The sequence below is a fragment of the Amblyomma mixtum genome, chromosome 2 (genome assembly GCF_055824585.1).
Source record: "Amblyomma mixtum isolate Tamu chromosome 2, ASM5582458v1, whole genome shotgun sequence".
NCBI lineage: Eukaryota > Metazoa > Arthropoda > Arachnida > Ixodida > Ixodidae > Amblyomma > Amblyomma mixtum.
In genome coordinates, this window is record NC_143013.1 from 128,790,538 (window position 1) to 128,809,635 (window position 19,098).

A 19,098-nucleotide genomic window follows, 5' to 3' on the forward strand; every position below is an offset into this window, starting at 1 on the left:
CAGGTATTTGACAGGCGGTGTAGCCCATGACATATTAGCAAATGTCTCGGGGGTTGACGGCCATTCTCCATGCCAAAACCCAAGACACTTACCCCAGTTAACTTGGCTTCCTGTGACTTCACTAAAATGCTTCACAGTATCGACTGTCCTCCTTATACTTTCCTCATTTGCACAAAATTCCACAACATCATCTGCGTAGGCAGGTAATCTAATTTCAGTAGACTGCAGTCGGAAACCATCAATGCCTTTGTTTTGAAGAATGCTTAAACACAAAGCTTCAATATAAATACAGAACAAAAGAGGGCTGAGGGGGCAACCTTGGCGCACCGAACGTAGTACGTTGATATGGGCCCCCAATGACTTATTGACAATTAATCTCGTAGTGCAGTTACGGTACGCCAAGGCCACTCCCTCTCGAATAACTGTACCAACATTAATGTAGTCTAAGATACTAAACAGAATGTTATGTGAAACGCAATCGAAAGCCTTTTCCAAGTCCAACTGCAGTAATGCAACACATTCGCGTGTAGCATCACAGCATTCGAGCCCACATCTTGCTTCATGGATGTTCTGAAAAATAGATCGTCCTTTGATCCCACACGTTTGGTGAGGGCAAACTATTTCGGCTATAACTGTTTGTAGCCTGCCAGCAAGCACCTTCATATAAATCTTATAATCAACGTTCGTCAGAGCAATGGGCCTGTATGACGACACCCACCTCAGCTTATCTGGTTGGTCAGTTTTTGGGATAAGCACAGTATGCGACGACCCGAACGATGCTGGCAACGACTTCAATTCATAAGCCTCATTAAATAAGGCACACAACAATGGTGATAACTGTTCCTTGAATGCTTTGTAGAAAGCTGCACTCAGGCCATCGGGCCCGGGTGATTTTCCAGGATTTAAGTTATTAATTGCCTGCTGCACTTCTTGTTCACTTATTGGCCGCTCAAGGTTAGCTTTTTGCTCGTCGTCAATTTTTGGCATCGCCTCAAGAAAGGATTCTTTAAATCTATCCAACTTGACACTGTGGCAAGAAAAGAGCTGTTGGTAGTGTTCAAAGAAAGCTTTCGCGATTCCTTCGTTATCTGTTTCTGTGCCGCCCGCCCATTCAATCTCTCCCACGTGATTACGTGTTGCGTTCGCTTTTTCAATTCGGAAAGATCTTTTTGTTGGCGTCTCGCCCATGGCCAGTTTCTCCGCTCTCGCGCGCACAAGTGCCCCGCGATAACGGTCTTCGTCAATCAGTTGAAGCTTTTGTTTTATTTTTCTAACATCGTCCATGTACAAACCCGGCGCACTACACTCCAGAGCTAGCAATTTCTCAAGCAGTGTCTTTAAATTCATTTCATTTTGTTTTCTTTATACCGTATACAGCTGGATTGTTCAATAGGTTTTATCTTAATTTGTTGTTTGCAAAGTTCCCATTCTTGACCCAGTTCTTGCTCGGTATCCAGAGCAACGTTATTAATTTCCGCTTCTACGAGTCTAGTAAACTATTCATCCTCTAAAAGTTTATTGTTCATCTTCCAAAGGTCCCACTGAAAACAACCGCCTCTCTTTCTGGTTCCAATCGTACGCTGAACCACGCAGTGATCCGAACATGTTACGGGCAGAACGTCATAACATTGGCACTTTGGGACCATTTCTACAGATATGTAAATCCTGTCAAGGCGGCCGTGACTAGACCGCTGAAAATGCGTGTACTGTAGTTGTCCATTGCCCATAAAACATTCCGCCACGTCTTCCAAGGCAAACTCCTCAATCGTGCGAGACAAAATTTCTGTGCTCTTATCTCGAAAAGCACTAAGCGTAGAAAGTTGGGCTAGTTGGTTGGTAGTACTATTGTGATACATTCCAGCGGCTAAAAAGACACGGACGAAGGTAGACGAGACAGGACGAACGCCGGAGCTCAAAACACAATTGAAGTCACCCATAAAGACAAGTCGCTTGTCCGTGTTTACGTACTGCTGCACTAAATCAAACAGAGCTGCGCTTTCATCGACAAAAGTAGATGCATATACACAGACAACACGCCATTGAATAGACCAGAGACTAAAATTGAGGACCACTCCCCTACCCGACAGAAAAGAAGCATGCGTTTATACAACAATACCTGGCAGCTTTTTGACGAACAAGACACACCCCCCCGAAGGGCCAACCGCGTGACTCACAACTGCATAAAACCGGTACTTGAAACGCTGCACCATGCTCTCGGTCTCTCTTTCGCCCTCGACCTTCGTCTCTTGAACACCTAGAATATCGATGTCGTAGTCATTTAAGAGGCGAAACACTTGGTTCTGCTTCCTTTTCGTGGCTAAACCCCGTACGTTAAATGTGGCAATTTTTAGCGACTGTGCAGAAGACATTTTGTTACAGAGAAAAAGGGCCGAGAACATGGTGCTTACCTTTCACGTCTAGCATAAATCTAGACGCCTTGCCCTTGGACTGGCGGACCTTGCGTTGGGGGCGGTTTTTCGACGGCTGTCTTGTCCGTCGGGACATTCGGTTTGGGTTTGAAAGTCGGTCTCCTCCCTAGTGCAGCTTTCGTTGGCGGCTCCTCGATGCTAGCTGCCTCCGCCTTTTCCTTTTCGCTGCCGCTCTCGTCGTGGGCTCGCTTCGCCGGTCCGGGGACGCTGGTCGCTCGGCCGCCACTCTTCTCAAGAGGTTCCAACTTACTCGTTGAATCCGTTACCTCAGCGTTTGGAAAGCGCTCAGCCTCGCTCTCCATACCTTCTCCCGAATCTTCGTTGCCAGGTGTTGTGGCTCCCTTGCCTGACAGACAGGGCGCCTCGTTCCCACCCCCCGGAAGCACTTGCTTGCCCGTAGTTACGGCTGGCTTTCCCGCTTCACCAACGCCACTTGCTGCTTCTTCAGTCTCAGCGATATCCATTTGGTGCTCCGCCGAGGCCTCCCTCGTTGAAGGTCCTGTAGCCACCGCGTAGGATCGTACGCAGTCAGAGTCAACGTGGCCGAACCGCTAACATATCGAGCAGCGCGGAATCTTAAATTCCCGTCGTACATGACAGGTCCCGTGGCAGCGCAGGCACTGCATTTGCCGACCAGGCGCAACCATGAGGGCCAACTCTCCTGCAACTCTTATCTGGTGAGGCAGGTCCTCTGTCTTCATCCCAGGCTTCAACTTTAGGAGCACGGTCCTGGTAGTTGAACCCTTTTCGTGAACGCCTTGGACGCGCCACCTCTCACGGGTAACTTCGGTCACCTGACCGAAAGCCGCCAACGCAGTTGGGATGTCTTCATCGGCAACTCCATGCAACATCCAATGAAGCCGGAACTTCACCTGTTGATCCTCAGGGTCGATGATGATGCACCGGCGCCCTTTGACTAGAAGATCTTTGACGGCAAGCAGCTGCTCGGTTGCTTCGACGCTGCTCAAAGTCACGGCCCACACGTGGTTGATTTCATACGCCCCCAGAGCCACCACGTCTGGGAGCCTACCAGTCTTCGCCAAGGCGTCCCAGAAATCTTCAACCCTAAAGGGTCGCACACGTACGTCTCCGTGCAAAAAAACAGTGTTCAAAACAACACGTCCGGTGGGCAGGTTCGGCAAAATGATCTGATATTCCTTATCACTGTTTCCTTCAAGCCTGTTACCGCGGCCAGCCTGGGCCGCTATCGCCGCTCCGCCGGAGCTCATGATTCCTCGTCCGTACACGCCGGTGGCCGGAAGTAGAATGACACTGAGCTGTAGCGGCGCTTTGGTTGTCTTTACTACCTCTTTCATGCGCTCTCGCAGATGCACAGCGTAGTCCATGTGTAAGCGAAGCATGCGTTTCCTGCGTCCCCCAGTCGCGCCAAAATTATTCTCAGTTTGCAGAAGCCTGTTAAGGCACGGAAGTTCATGTAATGAAAAAAGAAAAAAAAACTGACACCAACCTCAAGCCGCCAGTGAGGATTGAACTCACGACCGCTGGTTTACGAGACCAGCGCTCTGCCACTGACCTATAGCGGCGCTTCGGCTGTCTTTACTACCTGTTTCATGCCCTCTCGCAGATGCACAGCGTAGTCCAAGCGTAAGCGAAGCATGCGCTTCCTGCGTCCCCCAGTCGCGCCAAAATTATTCCCAGTTTGCAGAAGTCGTTAAGGCACGGAAGTTCATGTAATGATAAAAAAAAGACGAAAAAAAATCTGACACCAACCACAAGCCGCCAGTGAGGATTGAACTCACGACTGCTGGTTTACAAGACCAGCGCTCTACCACTGAGCTATTTTTTTTTCTTTCATGGTATTTATTTACATGGTTTTGTATACAAAGCATATATATACATATGTGTGTGTGTATATACACACACAAAAACAACTATTTACAGAGCACCCAGGTAGGCGCTACGTGGCAGAAACATAATAGTGACATATTATAACTAAAAGACCGGTAAGGATATACAGCGCATCAGGAGAGGAAACCAATCCGGTACAAAGTCCAATTTTTTGCAAATGTCCGTTACCTGCAGCAACATTCAGCTAAAGTGAATTCTGGGAGAAACAACAGGTTCAATGTTGCGATCTTGCATGCACGTTTTCCAGAGACTATGAAGTCCAATCAGAAGAATCATATCATAAGGATTCCAGTCAGGTTGGGAAACAACAATGTAGCGCACACTGTAGGAATTTAGGAGAAAATCTTTCTGTAGCGTCCTTTGCAACACATCCCAAAACAAAATCGCGTCTTTGCAGTCTATAAAACAATGTTCAATTGTTTCAGGCACATTGCACAAGCGACAGTTGACAGAAGACACAAAAATGTTTTTCCTATCGAGCCACGTCTTGACAGGTAGAGTTTGAGTGTGTAATTTATAGAAAAATATTTTGGTGCAAGGAGAAATTGGCATTTTACGCACTCGCTTTAAAACATCATGACCCATGAGCCCAACGTAGACGGAACGATACAGTGGGGGCGGGAAGAGCATGGATATCAAATCCCTGTACAGATTTTTACGCGAAACAGAATATAAGTACTCAATTCAAAAACCGAATTGTCAAAAAACGCACGGAGGCATAAACTTCCTGCATAAAGCCTAGTAAACGGGGTCGTTCAGTAAAATTGGAAGAAACGACTAAGTTCGGAAGTAGAGTCATGAAGTTAACCTGCAAGAATGCTCTAATAATCGGAAGGGAACAAGCACGAAAAAAGAAGAAACGGGCAACCAACTGTCTCACATACAGGTGCTCTAGGCCCAGGCCTCCTGCACAAACAGGCCTGAAAAGGTTATCACGCGAGTTCCGGCTGTTGAGCGTTATGCTCAGACGTTTGTACCGCATCGCCTCTCAATTTTTGGTCGAGCCCAGGCTTGCAACACCTTTCTGGCAACAAGGATTTATTACGTACTCCAGGTCCTTCACTGCGCCAGACATTACATACAGCGTTTCCATCGTATATTTGCGACGTTTATTTGGTCCTCCAAATTCGAGCCGATGAGCTATAGCGGCGCTTTGGTTGCCTTTACTACCTTCATGCGCTCTCGCAGATGCACAGCGTAGTCCAAGCGTAAGCGAAGCATGCGCTTCCTGCGTCCCCCAGTCGCGCCAAAATTATCCTGTTTGCAGAAGTCGTTAAGGCACGGAAGTTCATGTAATGAAAAAAAAGACGAAAAAAAAACTAACACCAACCACAAGCCGCCAGTGAGGATTGCACTCACGACCACTGGTTTACAAGACCAGCGCTCTACCACTGAGCTATAGCGGCTTTTTTTTTTAATTGCATTTTCACAACGGGTACAAAGAAGTAAAACTTGACAGCAACACTTGCACTGACACAGCAGGTTAAAATTTTTTCAGTTCAACCAAGTCATCCAACACATTTAACCAAGTTGGCTGATCAGGCAGTGCCTGATACACTTCCCTCAGACGTATGACACCTTCAATGAAATGCTCGCGTGGAGATCTCACAACAACTTCTGCATTGTTGAATTGTGTCCTTGTTTTCCATAAACTTTGGAGGCCAAGGAGCATAATAGTGTCATAAGGGATGTCCTGTTTTCCTACCGGTAAGAGCATGATGCCATGCTGGTGTAGCGGTAAATCTTTCTTTAATGTTCTTTGAAGCACATCCCAGAAAAAAACCGCATCCCAACAATCTAAAAAAACGTGAACGATTGTTTCAGGTTTTTTACATACAAATCAATCTGTTGACCAAGGGTCAAAGAGTCCTTTATCATGCTTCCATGTTTCGACCGACAGAGTTACGGTATGAAGTTTGAAGAAGAAAGTTTTCAAAGATGGGTAAACTGGCATTCTTTTAACCCTTTTGAGCACATCTGCTCCTGGGCCTCCGCAGTTTGACAATCGGTAAATGGGTACAGGGAGTATTGATTCAATTAAATCTTTGTACAGATTTTTTCTAGTGACATTGGAGAGGTACTGCATTGAAAATCGCACTTGTAACATTCTGCACGCAAGCACAGCTTCACGCAGGTAACCTCTCACTGTACCACGCATGTTTTCAACAGAGCATACTACAACTCCTGGTAGCAATCGACATAAACGAACTTGCATAACTGTGCGAAGAAAAATATCGTTCTGGTCACGAAGAAACATAAAGCGGGACACGGTTTGTCGTACAAATAAATGAACAAGACCGAGACCTCCTCTCTTCACGGGCAAGAATAAGTTTGTTCGACTAGTTCTTTCCCATGTCGACGCCGAAATAAATACAGCAAAAACCCTCGCCTCGCGGATCAATATTCAAAGGATCCATCACTGAGCTATAGCGGCGCTTTGGTTGTCTTTACTGCCTGTTTCATGCGCTCTCGCAGATGCACAGCGTAGTCCAAGCGTAAGCGAAGCATGCGCTTCCTGCGTCCCCCAGTCGCGCCAAAATTATTCTCAGTTTGCAGAAGTCGTTAAGGCACGGAAGTTCATGTAATGAAAAAAAAGACGAAAAAAAATCTGACACCAACCACAAGCCGCCAGTGAGGAATGAACTCACGACCGCTGGTTTACAAGACCAGCGCTCTACCACTGAGCTATAGCGGTTTTTTTTTTCTTTATTGCCGGGCTTCGACATTATAAAACAGAGCATAATAATATTTACATACAGTATACACAGTTAGTCAGGATCCCAAAGAGTGGGCCTGACTTAGGTTAAAATTCTCTTAAAGTTACGAGGGGTCCCAGCCTTGGTAACCACTCAGGAACCTCCACTATTAGCTTTTGTTCTTCCAGTAACTTGTGCATACTTTCTCTAAAATACATACGGGCTGGCCATGCGTCAGGGTCACAATGATACCCTGCCATGCGGGAGCGCCATATACTGTGGAGGCCCACCAGCATGACTAAGTCTAACGGTACCCCATCCTCGTTCTTGGTTGGCAAAAACCTTATTCAGTATGAGTGGATTGGAAGCTGTTTCTTTAAAGTCCTCTGCAGCACGTCCCAGAAATAGACCCCTTCCCAACAGTGCAAAAAGTCGTGATCAATTGTCTCCGGCTGTTTGCATATGAGACAATGCGACCTCCAAGGAAGAAATATCTGTTTTGCCTCAAGAAAAGTTTTCACAGGTAAAGTTCCAGAGTGCAATTTAAAGAAGAAACTCTTGACTCCCGGGGGTACCTTCATTTTCTTTACTCTTTTCAATACGTTGTAGCCCGGCCCTCCACAGTGCATGGCCCTGTACAAGGGCACCGGAAAGAGGAAGTCACACAAATCCTTGTACAAATCTTTCCAGCTCACATCACTCAAATATTTGTTTTGAAAATCTAGCATTCAAAAATCGGACGCTGGCAACTATCTCCTTGAAAAACCCAAACATGCCACCCGTCACACACTCAGTTGAAATCACAAAGTCTGGGTAAGCCCTACCGAGCCTTACTTGGCACACTGTGCGCAGAAAAGGATCATTAACATCGCGCAAAAACAAGAATCTATTGACCAATTGCTTCGCAAATAAATGTCCAAGCCCGAGTCCTCCATCCCTCACTCTTCTGAACAAATTGGTTCGCGTACACCTCTCCCATTTCGAGGCCCACACAAAAACAGCAAAAATACGCTGAAACTTTTGTACATTAATTCGCGAACAATGCATCACTTGCATCACATACCACAGTTTGCTGATGAAAAACAGATTACACACTGTGGCTCTCGCAAATATAGATAGATAGGACGCTTTCAACTTTTCAGCCTTATCGCGTGTTTCTTGCACCTGCCGGGTCCAATACGGTTCGCTGTCGCGGTAATTTTCCAGCGGGACACCCAAGTATTTCACAGGGGTCGTGTGCCAGGTCACGTTAGCAAAATTTTTTGGGGTCACTGGCCACTGTCCATGCCAGAACCCCACACACTTCCCCCAGTTAACCCTGCTCCCCGTCACAGTGCTGAAACGCTTGACCCCGTCGACCGCGTTACGAATGCTATCGTGACTCACGCCAGAAACAGCAACATCATTTGCATATGCTAGGATCTTGACTTCAGCCGTCTGTAGCCGAAATCCTTGAACAGCATTATTCCCTATAATGTGCTTACAAAAGGTTTCTATATAGATACAAAACAAAAGAGCACTGAGGGGGCAACCCTGGCGAACAGAACGCTGAACGTTAATGGGGGCCCCCAACGATTTATTAACAATTAACCTGGTAGTGCAATTTCTGCACGCCAAGGCCACACCCTCAGTGATAATAGTGTCTAAATTAACATGATGAAGGATAGAAAACAATATGTCATGCGCAACACAGTCAAAAGCTTTTTCTAAATCTAGTTGGAGAACTGCCACATGAGCGCCAAGGGCGTCACAGCACTCCAATACACTTCTTGCTTTGTGAATATTGTAAGCAATAGACCGCCCCTTGATGCCACACGTTTGATGAGGGCCAACGATGTCTCTAATTACCATCTGAAGTCTGGCAGCTAGCACCTTCATAAAAATTTTGTAATCGACGTTCGTCAGCGAGATGGGCCTATATGCTGTAACCAGTTTAAGTTTCTGCGCGTCATCTGTTTTAGGAATGAGTACTGTATGGGACGTACCGTAGGATGGAGGCAGAGCATTACGATTGTAGGCTTCGTTAAATAAAGAAGTCCGCAAAGGGGTTAATTCACTCTTAAACACTTTATAAAAAACAGCACTTAAACCATCCGGTCCTGGAGACTTACCAGGGTTTAAGCTTTCTATAGCGCGTTCGACTTCTTGCTGCGTAATCTGCTGCTCTAAAATTACTTTTTGCTCGTCATCCAGCCGTGGCATATCTTTCAAAAACTCGTCTCTAAATGCATTCGAGTCGACTTCATGTTGCGCGAAGATTGTCTGAAAGTGCTCAAAGAAGGCCAGCTGTATGCTATCGTTATCAGAGACTGAAGTGCCTGCCCATTCTACCTCGTGAATCTGGTTTCGTCGAGCGTGCGCCTTTTCCATTCCAAACGCCCGCTTAGTGGGCGTTTCTCCCGCGACCAAATCTGCCGCTCGCGCCCGAACTAGCATTCCCTGATACCGTTTTTCTTCGATAATTTCCAGCTTTTGCTTTGTTTTCTTGATGTCTTCCATAAATATGACCGGTTGTTTGCATTCTTGAGCTAACAATTTTTCTAGCATAACTTTCAGCTGCCTTTCTTGTAATCGTTCTTCGTGCCTTAGAACGGTGGACCGTTCTATAGCCTTCATTTTAATGTCTTGTTTCGCTAGTTCCCACTGCAACCCGACTTCGTTTTTTCCCTCCCTCTCTATTTTATTAATCTTTTCTACCACGGCATCAGTGAAAGTTTTGTCACTTAGCAGGTTAGAGTTTAGTTTCCATAGGTCCCACGAAAAGCTGTTATTTCGCTTCTTCGATCCTACAGAGCACTCGACTACACAGTGATCAGAGTAGGACACAGGCAAAACATTGTACTTATGACATTTCGGCAATAAATCAAGTGACATATATATGCGGTCGAGGCGCGCGTGACTGACACGTTGAAAGTGCGTGTACTGCACATCGCGTGCACCCTCTAAGCATTCGGCAACATCTTCCAAGGCGTATTCGTCTATCATTTGATTGAAAACCTCAGTACCAAGGTAGCACACGGCAGCGGGCCAATATTGGAAATCCACTGGCAAAGCGTGGCCCTAACTAGGCCCAGAGTTGCCAGTGAGCATCCGATATTGGTTGTGCCACTCCTTAGCACATCCAACAATGGCCCTGGTTGTCCGTCGCTTTATCAGTATTGGCTGAGCTGTAATTAGATCCTGGCTATCATGTGCCAGGTTAGCCAGGATTGCCCCACTGTTTGCCATTGCTGGCTGTGCCATCATCGAATCCTGGCTATCATGGGCCATGTTAGCCAGTGTTGTTCCACTCTTTGCCAGAATTGGCTATGCCATTTCCGGGAGCTGGCTATATTGGCCTAGGATTGCCACCGCTTATCCAGTGTTCAAAGTATACTGGCAAACGTTGGTAAACATTGTGTCATCCATTAAAATGGGTTCAAAATTATTTTTATTGTCGAGTACCATATCGGCAGTTCATAATTTTCGAACGCGCTAAAACATGCGAGTTCAAAGATTTGGTTTTATTTATTATTATATTTTAACCAAACTCTTTTGCAGTTTGTGAGCAAAGCTACCCATGATTCCGTTGGAAAAGCTGCACTCTGGTTGCGCAGTGAGCAGCAATAATACGTTTAGGAGAATTGCGATCGAAGTCCTGTTGATCAGAATTAGCGTTCTGATTACACCCGAGACGCCTTCAACAAAAATTGTCAACAGGCGCCTTCAACAAAAATCAAATAAGTTTGATTTGATTAAATTTTTGGAATAAAAAAATCACCTTTTTTTATTCGCTCTAGGAATTCACTGCCGCAGTGCGCAGCTGGTGTCTGCTTCATGGAGATCGCGATACAAACGTAATAGATTAGCGCAAGTGCTTTCGCTAAACCGAAATTGTGCTCAGTTTTGGCAACGTCCAGAAACGAAGCAGTCGCCTCGTAATTTCGAATTATGCGTTGCGCTCGTGAAATATTAGGCGGGTGCTTCATAAACGCACGCGGACACGTGCTAAGCGATTCCTATGCTTCCCTACCTCGTGCCCTGTGATTGCGCCTTTCCCGTGTTTTCTGATTTGCTATTTCCTTCCTTTTCTGCAAATCGTAGTGTTGGAAATTGTTGTTTTTGACCATTTTATTCTTCTGTTGCGTAATTTGCATTGGGGGCAATATAGCTCTTGCTCACGTCCTTGCATATTTACTCGCAAGTTTTTTTTTTCTTTCGAACATGACCTTTATTGATGAAAACCATCGAAAGTAGTTGCGAACCACAATTCAACATGCCTTTGTTTGTTTTTGCTTTTTTTGCGCGAAACTTCCACACCAACAAACAATTTGAGGATTCTTCGACGACCACTGAATAAATGGACTGACAACTGGCGTTAGACGCATGTTAACCTAGCTTGTTTGGCGTATGTACGGTACATGAAACTATGAAAGAGCGCGCATTCTGCTTGGATATTTTTTTTTGCTTTATATTTTTGTTATTATGTGGTAACATTTTAAGCTATCTTGAACTAACAGAAGCCACATCATACGGCCCCACAAAATACGCGAGTGTCTGAAGTCGTTTTGGCGAAATTCATCTTGAAGCTCCAAGTTTTTCACTTCAAAATTTTCGGGCTTTTGCTGCAGCTTTGTAGCAATACTATGACGCTTCCGTGTTTCCGATCGACTTGTTCCTTGTAGGTATTGCTTTCCGTACTGCCTGTGGCCATGTGACTCGTTCTCCAAAAATTCCAAACCCTTTTCACGTGCTTTGGCCCCTTTCCCTCTCTCTTTCAAGTCTTCTTATATCTCCCCACCTGTTCTCCCGGCCGCGCCCTTTCTTTAGGTAGCGGGCTAACCCCCCACCCCGTGAAGCGCTTTTTGTTCTTCTTGGTTGTCACTTCCTCAAAGCTATTTTCCCTCGCTCTCAGCTACGCGCTTCGCTGTTCGTGCATTCTTCCACGATCTCCCTTTCTCCACCTTTCAGCTCGAGGACTTTTCTCGGAACCACAAAACCTGTGTAAAGGAAAATGACTCTATCCCCTCCAGCCAACCCCTCCCCCCCCCCCCCCCCACCATCGTCTCCACTGCTCGTCTTGGAACCGCGCGACGCATCACAATAAGACATTCTTGACTCCACGGCGGAGCCCAACCGCGTGCACGACCAACACGACGAAAATGCATGCACACTCGAGCTAGCGCCGTTCATAGTCTGTGCACGCGAAAAGCCACGCTCATATATTAGGAGAGCTCCGACGCTGTTCGTACCGGCTACAAGATCTTATTTGTAAGTACTAAAACTCTTTTATCTTGATATACGTCTGGAAGTTAAAGTGGTTTTTGTAGTAAACGTTGCTTTGACTACATGCGCCTTTATTTTTTCGGCAGGAAAACAGAGCGAGCCAAAAAGCACGAGGACGACTTCTGTGTACCCACTCTCATTGCGAAATGGCTTGCTTGACGTCGTGCGCAGTGGAATTGTGGCCGAATGGTGAGAATTTAATTTTTCGTCTTTGGTGAGATGAACTCACTGAAGATTCACTACTTTGGCTAACAGCGGGTTTGAACTCATATGACCTGAGATGGGATGCATTCGGGAATATGTCCTTTACCGCTTATGCACGACGGAAATCAGAACCGCTTAATTAATTTTCTACTGCAGACCAGTTGGTAAGAATACGTGTAATACTTCCGTACTGTTTCTTTTTGCCTTCTACACTTGCAGACTCAACAGAAAATCCGCAATTTCTGGTTAAAGCTTTTGCCCAAGTTCTCTCGCAATGAAAAAGGGCATTACTCTGGACTATCAGACTACTATTTTTGTGTGGTTTGCAAGTGGCAGTTTCAATTCCAATTATAGCATGCATGCGAAGCGACTAAGGTAAAACAAAGGTGCCCTGAGTTCCTTGCGTTCAGCGTATTTCGCAAAAAATCGCAAGCAGTATTTTTAACCCTATTAAAAAAAACTAATCAAAAATGTTGTTTTGACGTCCATGTGGAAGAGACGCTACAACCTGTGCATATTTACTTGAATAACAAATTAGCTCGCAATTTAGAGATACGAGTTATGATATTAAAACAAAATAATACATTAATCTGTTTTCAATATCACATTAATTTGCTTATCTCGCATTGAATATATTTACAGGGAGTGCGACACGACGCATTGGACTAAATTAAACCATTTGGTATAAGAGAAGTTTAGTAAATTAAATTCCACTTTGTGCAACTAATGTGGTGCTGGTTCTTAAGAATAAATTTAAAATTATCCTGTAAAATATCTTGTTAGTGTCTTCACGATGACTGTGTTTCACAAAATTTGGTGTTATTTAATCATTTTTATTTTTGTTCTGTGATTGCCATAATTCATCTTACCATGACATCATGCATCTCGATCGTTGCAGGCTTGGCGCTTCGTGAGGCCATCGTGCAAGAGCTGGACGGGGAATTTGTTTGAATGCAGTCCAGCAGCCCTCTTGCAAGTGGAGTGCAACGATTATTTCGGATATGACTGATCAGTTCACTGGAGGACAGCTCCGTTGAGCATTTTATGGATGCCTTAGCCGTGCCGCAGCAGCTTGCCTAGATGCTTTGCCCAACCTGATCGGCACGCACCAAACTTGAAAATAAATTGTTTTCCCACAGCCTCTGCCACCATGCTCTTGGGCCCCCTTTCTTTACTCCCCAGGGTGGCTGGTGGTAGCGCAAACCGTTCTGTGTGGGCTAAAAGCGTGATTCTTGTAACTCAAAGCAATAAACGGGTCTTTTTTTCTGGAATTCTTTCGCACCCTCTATTATGAATATTTGCTAGGTAGAATGGTATGTACATCCATCCACAGTGCCGGTCATTGGCGAGTGGGTTAATTGCATGTGCCAGCGTTCGAAAGCTGGATGCCATTATTCGAAAGCTGGAAACAATTATTCGAAAGCTGGCTACCAATGTTTGAAAGTTGGCTACCAATGTTTGAAAGTTGGCTACCAATGTTTGAAAGCTGGCTACCAATGTTTGATACCAGTATGAGACCTTTGCTGGCCCATGCTGCAGAACGAACATCGGTACTGCGTTGGCCGCTTGATCGTCCGAACATTGGCCCAAAGCTCGCATGAAAGTAGGTCCAATGTGTAAAGTGGTAGCGCTCGGCCCAAATGCCAGTGTAGGACCGATGTTCGTGCCCATTTTTGCCAACAGTTGACCGACCTTCGGCCAATGTTGTTGTGCTGCCTGGGGTACTTCTGTCCCTGAAGTCTCGGGTGCTACTCTTATCGCAAGCGCTCAAAACACAGTTAAAGTCACCCATGAGAACTATTTGTTTGTCGGAAAGAAGATACTGTTGCAGGTTCTCAAAAAACGTTGCCCTGTCTTCCACTACGTTTGGCGCATAAGTGCATAGCACACGCCACTCAACGTTGCAGTACAAAAAATCGGATACTACGTAGCGGCCCGATTGAGAAGAAAAATACGCCTGTATTTCGAGTCCCGGCAACTTTTTCACAAACACAGCACACCCAGCAGAGTTGGCAATCGCATGGCTCACAATTGCATAGTACCTCGACGTGAATCGTTGCACCATGCCTCCAGTCTCCACCTCCCCTTCTACTTTGGTTTCTTGAACGGTTAGTACAGCTGCAACGGAAAAAGAGTGGCACAAGTGAATCATGACCGGAGCGAAAAAATCGCGCCACGCGGCGCTATTGTTGCCGAGTACACCGATAGCGAGAGTGCCAGGAACATTCCATTTCCTAAAGCGGGGGTGGCCGGCAGAAAGCAGCCCACCTAGATATTCGCCCATCTGAATTGTAACATCTTAAACGAACGCCTGTAGATCTCTTATCAGCCAAACCATCTGCTAAGTTGGCTGAGCACATAATCTCGTTTTATTTGTTTTTTTTTTCGCTGGCGTGGCGATCAATGTTGTCTTTATCACCGTTTTCCTTTAAAAATGTGCTGGGGATGCGCTGTAAAAAGTGGCGATACACTGTCAAAAGTAATGTGTGGCAGTGCCTGCTTTCGGATGGGCTGCTTTCTATCGGCCACCCCCACTTTGGAAAGTGGAATGTGCCAGGCACTTTCACTATCTGCGCGTACGGCTACAATAGCGCCGCGTCTCGCAATTTTTCCGCTCCGATCATGAGTCACTTGTGCTAATCTTTTTCCGTTGCAGCTGTACATCTATGTCTCTGTCCGCCAAAAGGCGGAGCACTTGACTCTGTTTTCGCTTCCCGCTCATGCCCCTTACGTTAAGCGTGGCGAAATTAAGGCACGACTCCGGATACATTTTGGTCGCGAAAAAAGAGGCCGGAAGCATGGTGCTCACCTTTCACGCCTAGCACTAAGCTAGACGCCGTCTTTTGCCCCTGAGTCATCGGGTGGACCAGGGTCACTCTGCTGCGGTGCCGGATTATCGGCCGGCTGTCTTTACGTCGCGACATTTGGCCGCGGCTTGAAAGGTGGTCGTCGTACTGGAGGTGCTTTTGCAGGCGGCTCCTCTGCGTTAGTCGCGGCCGCCTGGTCTTCTTCACTGTCGGTCTGTGCGTGGGAGCGTTTTGCGGGGCCGGAGACACTGGCCACGAAAGTGTTGTCCTTTCGCGTCGCGGCCTCACAGTCCATTTGTTTCAGCGACTCGTCAAGCTGAGGGCTCCCACCCTCAGTTGACGCTCTTTCAGCTGTCTAGGGTGATACCTCTGCCTTAGTCTGCGTCTCCGCGCTGTCGGTCACCTTGCTCTCTTCCCCCATAGACACCGATGAATGCTTCGTCGCTGCCAGCCCTTCGTCACCTCCGGCACCCTTCGCAGCAGCTTCAGCCTCGTCTACGTCCATCAGCAGGTCTACCGACTCGTCCCTTGCCGTCGAACCTGTCGCCGCTGCGTAGGTCCGCACGCAGTCCGCCGCAACATGACCGTACCGTCTACATTGGGTACATCGCGGTACCTTGCAATCCCTGCGGACGTGACCCTTGCCTCCACAGCGCAGACATTGCATTGGCCTTCCGGGCACGACAACGAGAGCCAGCTCTCCCGCGACTCGGATTTTGTGCGGGAGGTCGTCCACTTTCATGCCAGCTTTCAGCTTCATGAGCACGGCTCTTGTAGTCGACCCTTTCTGGTGGAAACCTTGAACCCGCCAGCGCTCCCGAGTGACTTCGGTAACTGTTCTGAATGCCGCGAGGGCCGTCCTTATGTCTTCGTCTGCCACGCCATGCAACATCCAATGCAGTCGCAGTCTCACCTGTTGGTCTTCTGGGTTGATAATGATGCCCCGGCGGTCTTTCACCTGAACCTCCTTAAAAGCGAGAAGGCGCTTTGTTGCCTCCGCGCTTCTGAGAGTCACCGCCCAGACGTGGTTCACCTGATACGCCCCCAAAGCCACCATGTCGGGGAGCGTACCAGTCTCGACCAAGGCTTCACGAAAATCTTCGACCCGAAAGGGCCTCGCACGCACGTCACCATGCAAGAAAACCGTGTTTAACACGACACGCCCTGTGGGTAGCTGCGGCAAAATAATCTGGTAGTCGTTATCATCTTTTACATCTAGCCTGTTTCCGCGGCCGGCAAGGGCCGCTGTCGCCGCTCCGTGGGAGCTCATGATCCTGCGTCCGTCACGCTCGGCGGCCGGAAGTAGAATCACTGAGCTATAGCGGCGCTTTGGTTTTCTTTACTACCTGTTTCATGCGCTCTCGCAGATGCACAGCGTAGTCCAAGCGTAAGCGAAGCATGCGCTTCCTGCGTCCCCCAGTCGCGCCAAAATTATCCTCAGTTTGCAGAAGTCGTTAAGGCACGGAAGTTCATGTAATGAAAAAAAAGTTAAAAAAAACTGACACCAACCACAAGCCGCCAGTGAGGATTGAACTCACGAGCGCTGGTTTACAAGACCAGCGAGAGAGAGAGAGAGAGAGAGAGAGAGAGAGAGAGACTCTTTATTGAAGAGCAGATAATTTAGCCGGCGTTTTAAAAATGGCTGGCATGCTACTCTGCGTAGGGAGGGGAATTTGGGAGATAAAGACAGAAGGAGAGCAGAGTGGAAGAGGTAAAAAAAAACGAAGATAACATGCGACCATGAAACGGGTACTAAGGATGCAATGGCGAGTATTGATGTAACCTATGGAGTGATGGAATGCATAGTCTGTCAAATGGGCTGACGAAGTTCACTGCATGAAGAATGCATGAAGGTGACGTGCAAGTGAATTTAAAGCTTATCGAGATGTCCAATGTCTTTTAAATATGTGAATAGAAAAGTCATTGCAAGTCTCTGTTGCCTAAGGCAGGCTAAGGGATCTAAAACTTTGTCCATTGTAAGGGGCACTGAGCAGAGCTTCTGCATGCAATGTTCATAGTACGCACGCTCGTTAGCATATGCAGGGCACTCAAGCAAGATATGCTCCACAGTTTCTATCGCGGCACAGTTGTCACAGTGCGGACTGTCCATTTGTCTAAAACGGTATCGTAAGCCGTTTGTATATGCAGCATTAAGACGAAGTCGATGATAAAGTGTTTCCAGATGACGAGGAATTCTGGGTGAGAGTCTTGATCTAAGATGTGGGTCGATTGAGTGAAGAAATTGGTACTGATATGTCGGCAAACTCCAAAGCCGATACATTTCTTCGGAAGCAAAACTTTTGGCCACCTGGGACGCATCAGATTTCGTAAAAAAAGTTCTAATGTATCTCCGATGTTGATGGCCCTTACGGGCCGCTTCATCTGCTTTTTCATTAGCCTGAATGCCACAGAGAGCAGGTACCCACTGAAATGTTATGCAGTGGCCTGCGGCAATAGCTAAATGATGTAGATATCCGATGTCCAGGGAAACTGGCTGGTGATTCGTTTTCTTCAGCAGGTTGGCCAGGATCTGGAGAGATGCTTTCGATTCGGTGAAGATAACCCAACGGTCGGCGGTTCGGCGCAGGATGTAAGAAACAGCTTCCTTAATGCCGTGAAGCTCAGCTGTCGTAGAGGATGTCCTCCGCTGCAGCCGGTAAGAAAGGGCATGCCCTGTTGAGGGCACATAAAGGCCACATGAAGAGGTTTCTTTAGTAGTTGAACCATCGGTGAAGATATGGGTGTGCTGCCTATATTCCTCCGTTAAGTAGGCGAGAGTAGTTTGCAGAAGCGCTGCCTGTGGCATGCGGCTCTTTGCATTCACACCTGGAACAAACTTCACCTTTAGAGGAGAGAGTGTCCATGGAGGAAAGGCCAGAGGTAGTAGTTTCTGTGGCTGATTAATAGTAGGGATGGGCTGGAGCTGCACTGCCTGGCCAAAGCTAGAGTTGCTGTGAGTTAGGTGGACACGGTGCAGGAAGTGCTTCTTCCCTTGAAGAACATCGCGGAGATGGGTACGCATAGTTTCCTGGGCGGCAATCACCTCTAGTGGGAGACATCCTGCCTCCGCTACTGTTCCTGATGCAGAGGAACCCTTTGGGAGGGCAAGGCATATTCGCAGGCAGTTGTTCCGTGCGGCAACGAGAGACTTATTGCTTGATGTAGATAATCTTTGAAACACTGGTAGACAGTAGCGCAAGGTTCCTTCAACGTAGGCTTTTTCAAGCAGAAGCATTGATCGGCAGTTGCTACCCCACCTTGTTCCCGCCATGAACCTAAACACTTGCGATGCTGCAGTGATCCTCTCGCGGAGTTTTTTGATCTGAGGTGTCCATGACAGATTATAGCCGATTACAACACCCAAAAATCGCTGAGATCGTACATATGGTAGCGATCGTCCGCCTAGGAGCAGCGGATATCGGGTCATCGTTTTTCTTGTAAACGCCATTGCAACACTCTTTTCTGGCGAGAGACGAAGACCTCTGGAAGTCAGGTACATCGAAATGTGGAATAGCGCTCTCTGTAGACGTTGCTGGGTGATATAGCGCGAGCGTGATGCGGTCCAGATGCAGATATCATCAGCATAAATTGTTATACGGACCCCTCGCGGAAGGTTTCTTCTTATGTGTATAAGGGCAATATTGAACAGGAAAGGGCTAAGCACGCTCCCTGTGGTACGCCCCTCTCTACTGCGTGAAAGCGCGTTGGACCGTTTGGAGTTGTCATAAAAATTTGCCGTTCTTTCAAATAATGCCCAATCCATTTGTATAGCTTTCTTCCAAGGCCAAGACTGGCAAAGGCGGCGAGAATTGCATGATGAAAGACAGA

General features: G+C 47.0%; 2 non-coding genes across 2 annotated transcripts; both read right to left on the reverse strand.

Annotated features, from left to right (window-relative positions):
- Nucleotides 1-5,632: 5,632 nt before the first annotated feature.
- Nucleotides 5,633-5,704, reverse strand: TRNAT-UGU (transfer RNA threonine (anticodon UGU)). Its single transcript has one exon. It is a non-coding gene; the product is annotated as a tRNA-Thr (tRNA).
- A 1,217-nt stretch (nucleotides 5,705-6,921) lies between these two features.
- Nucleotides 6,922-6,993, reverse strand: TRNAT-UGU (transfer RNA threonine (anticodon UGU)). The gene has a single exon. It is a non-coding gene; the product is annotated as a tRNA-Thr (tRNA).
- Nucleotides 6,994-19,098: the final 12,105 nt, after the last annotated feature.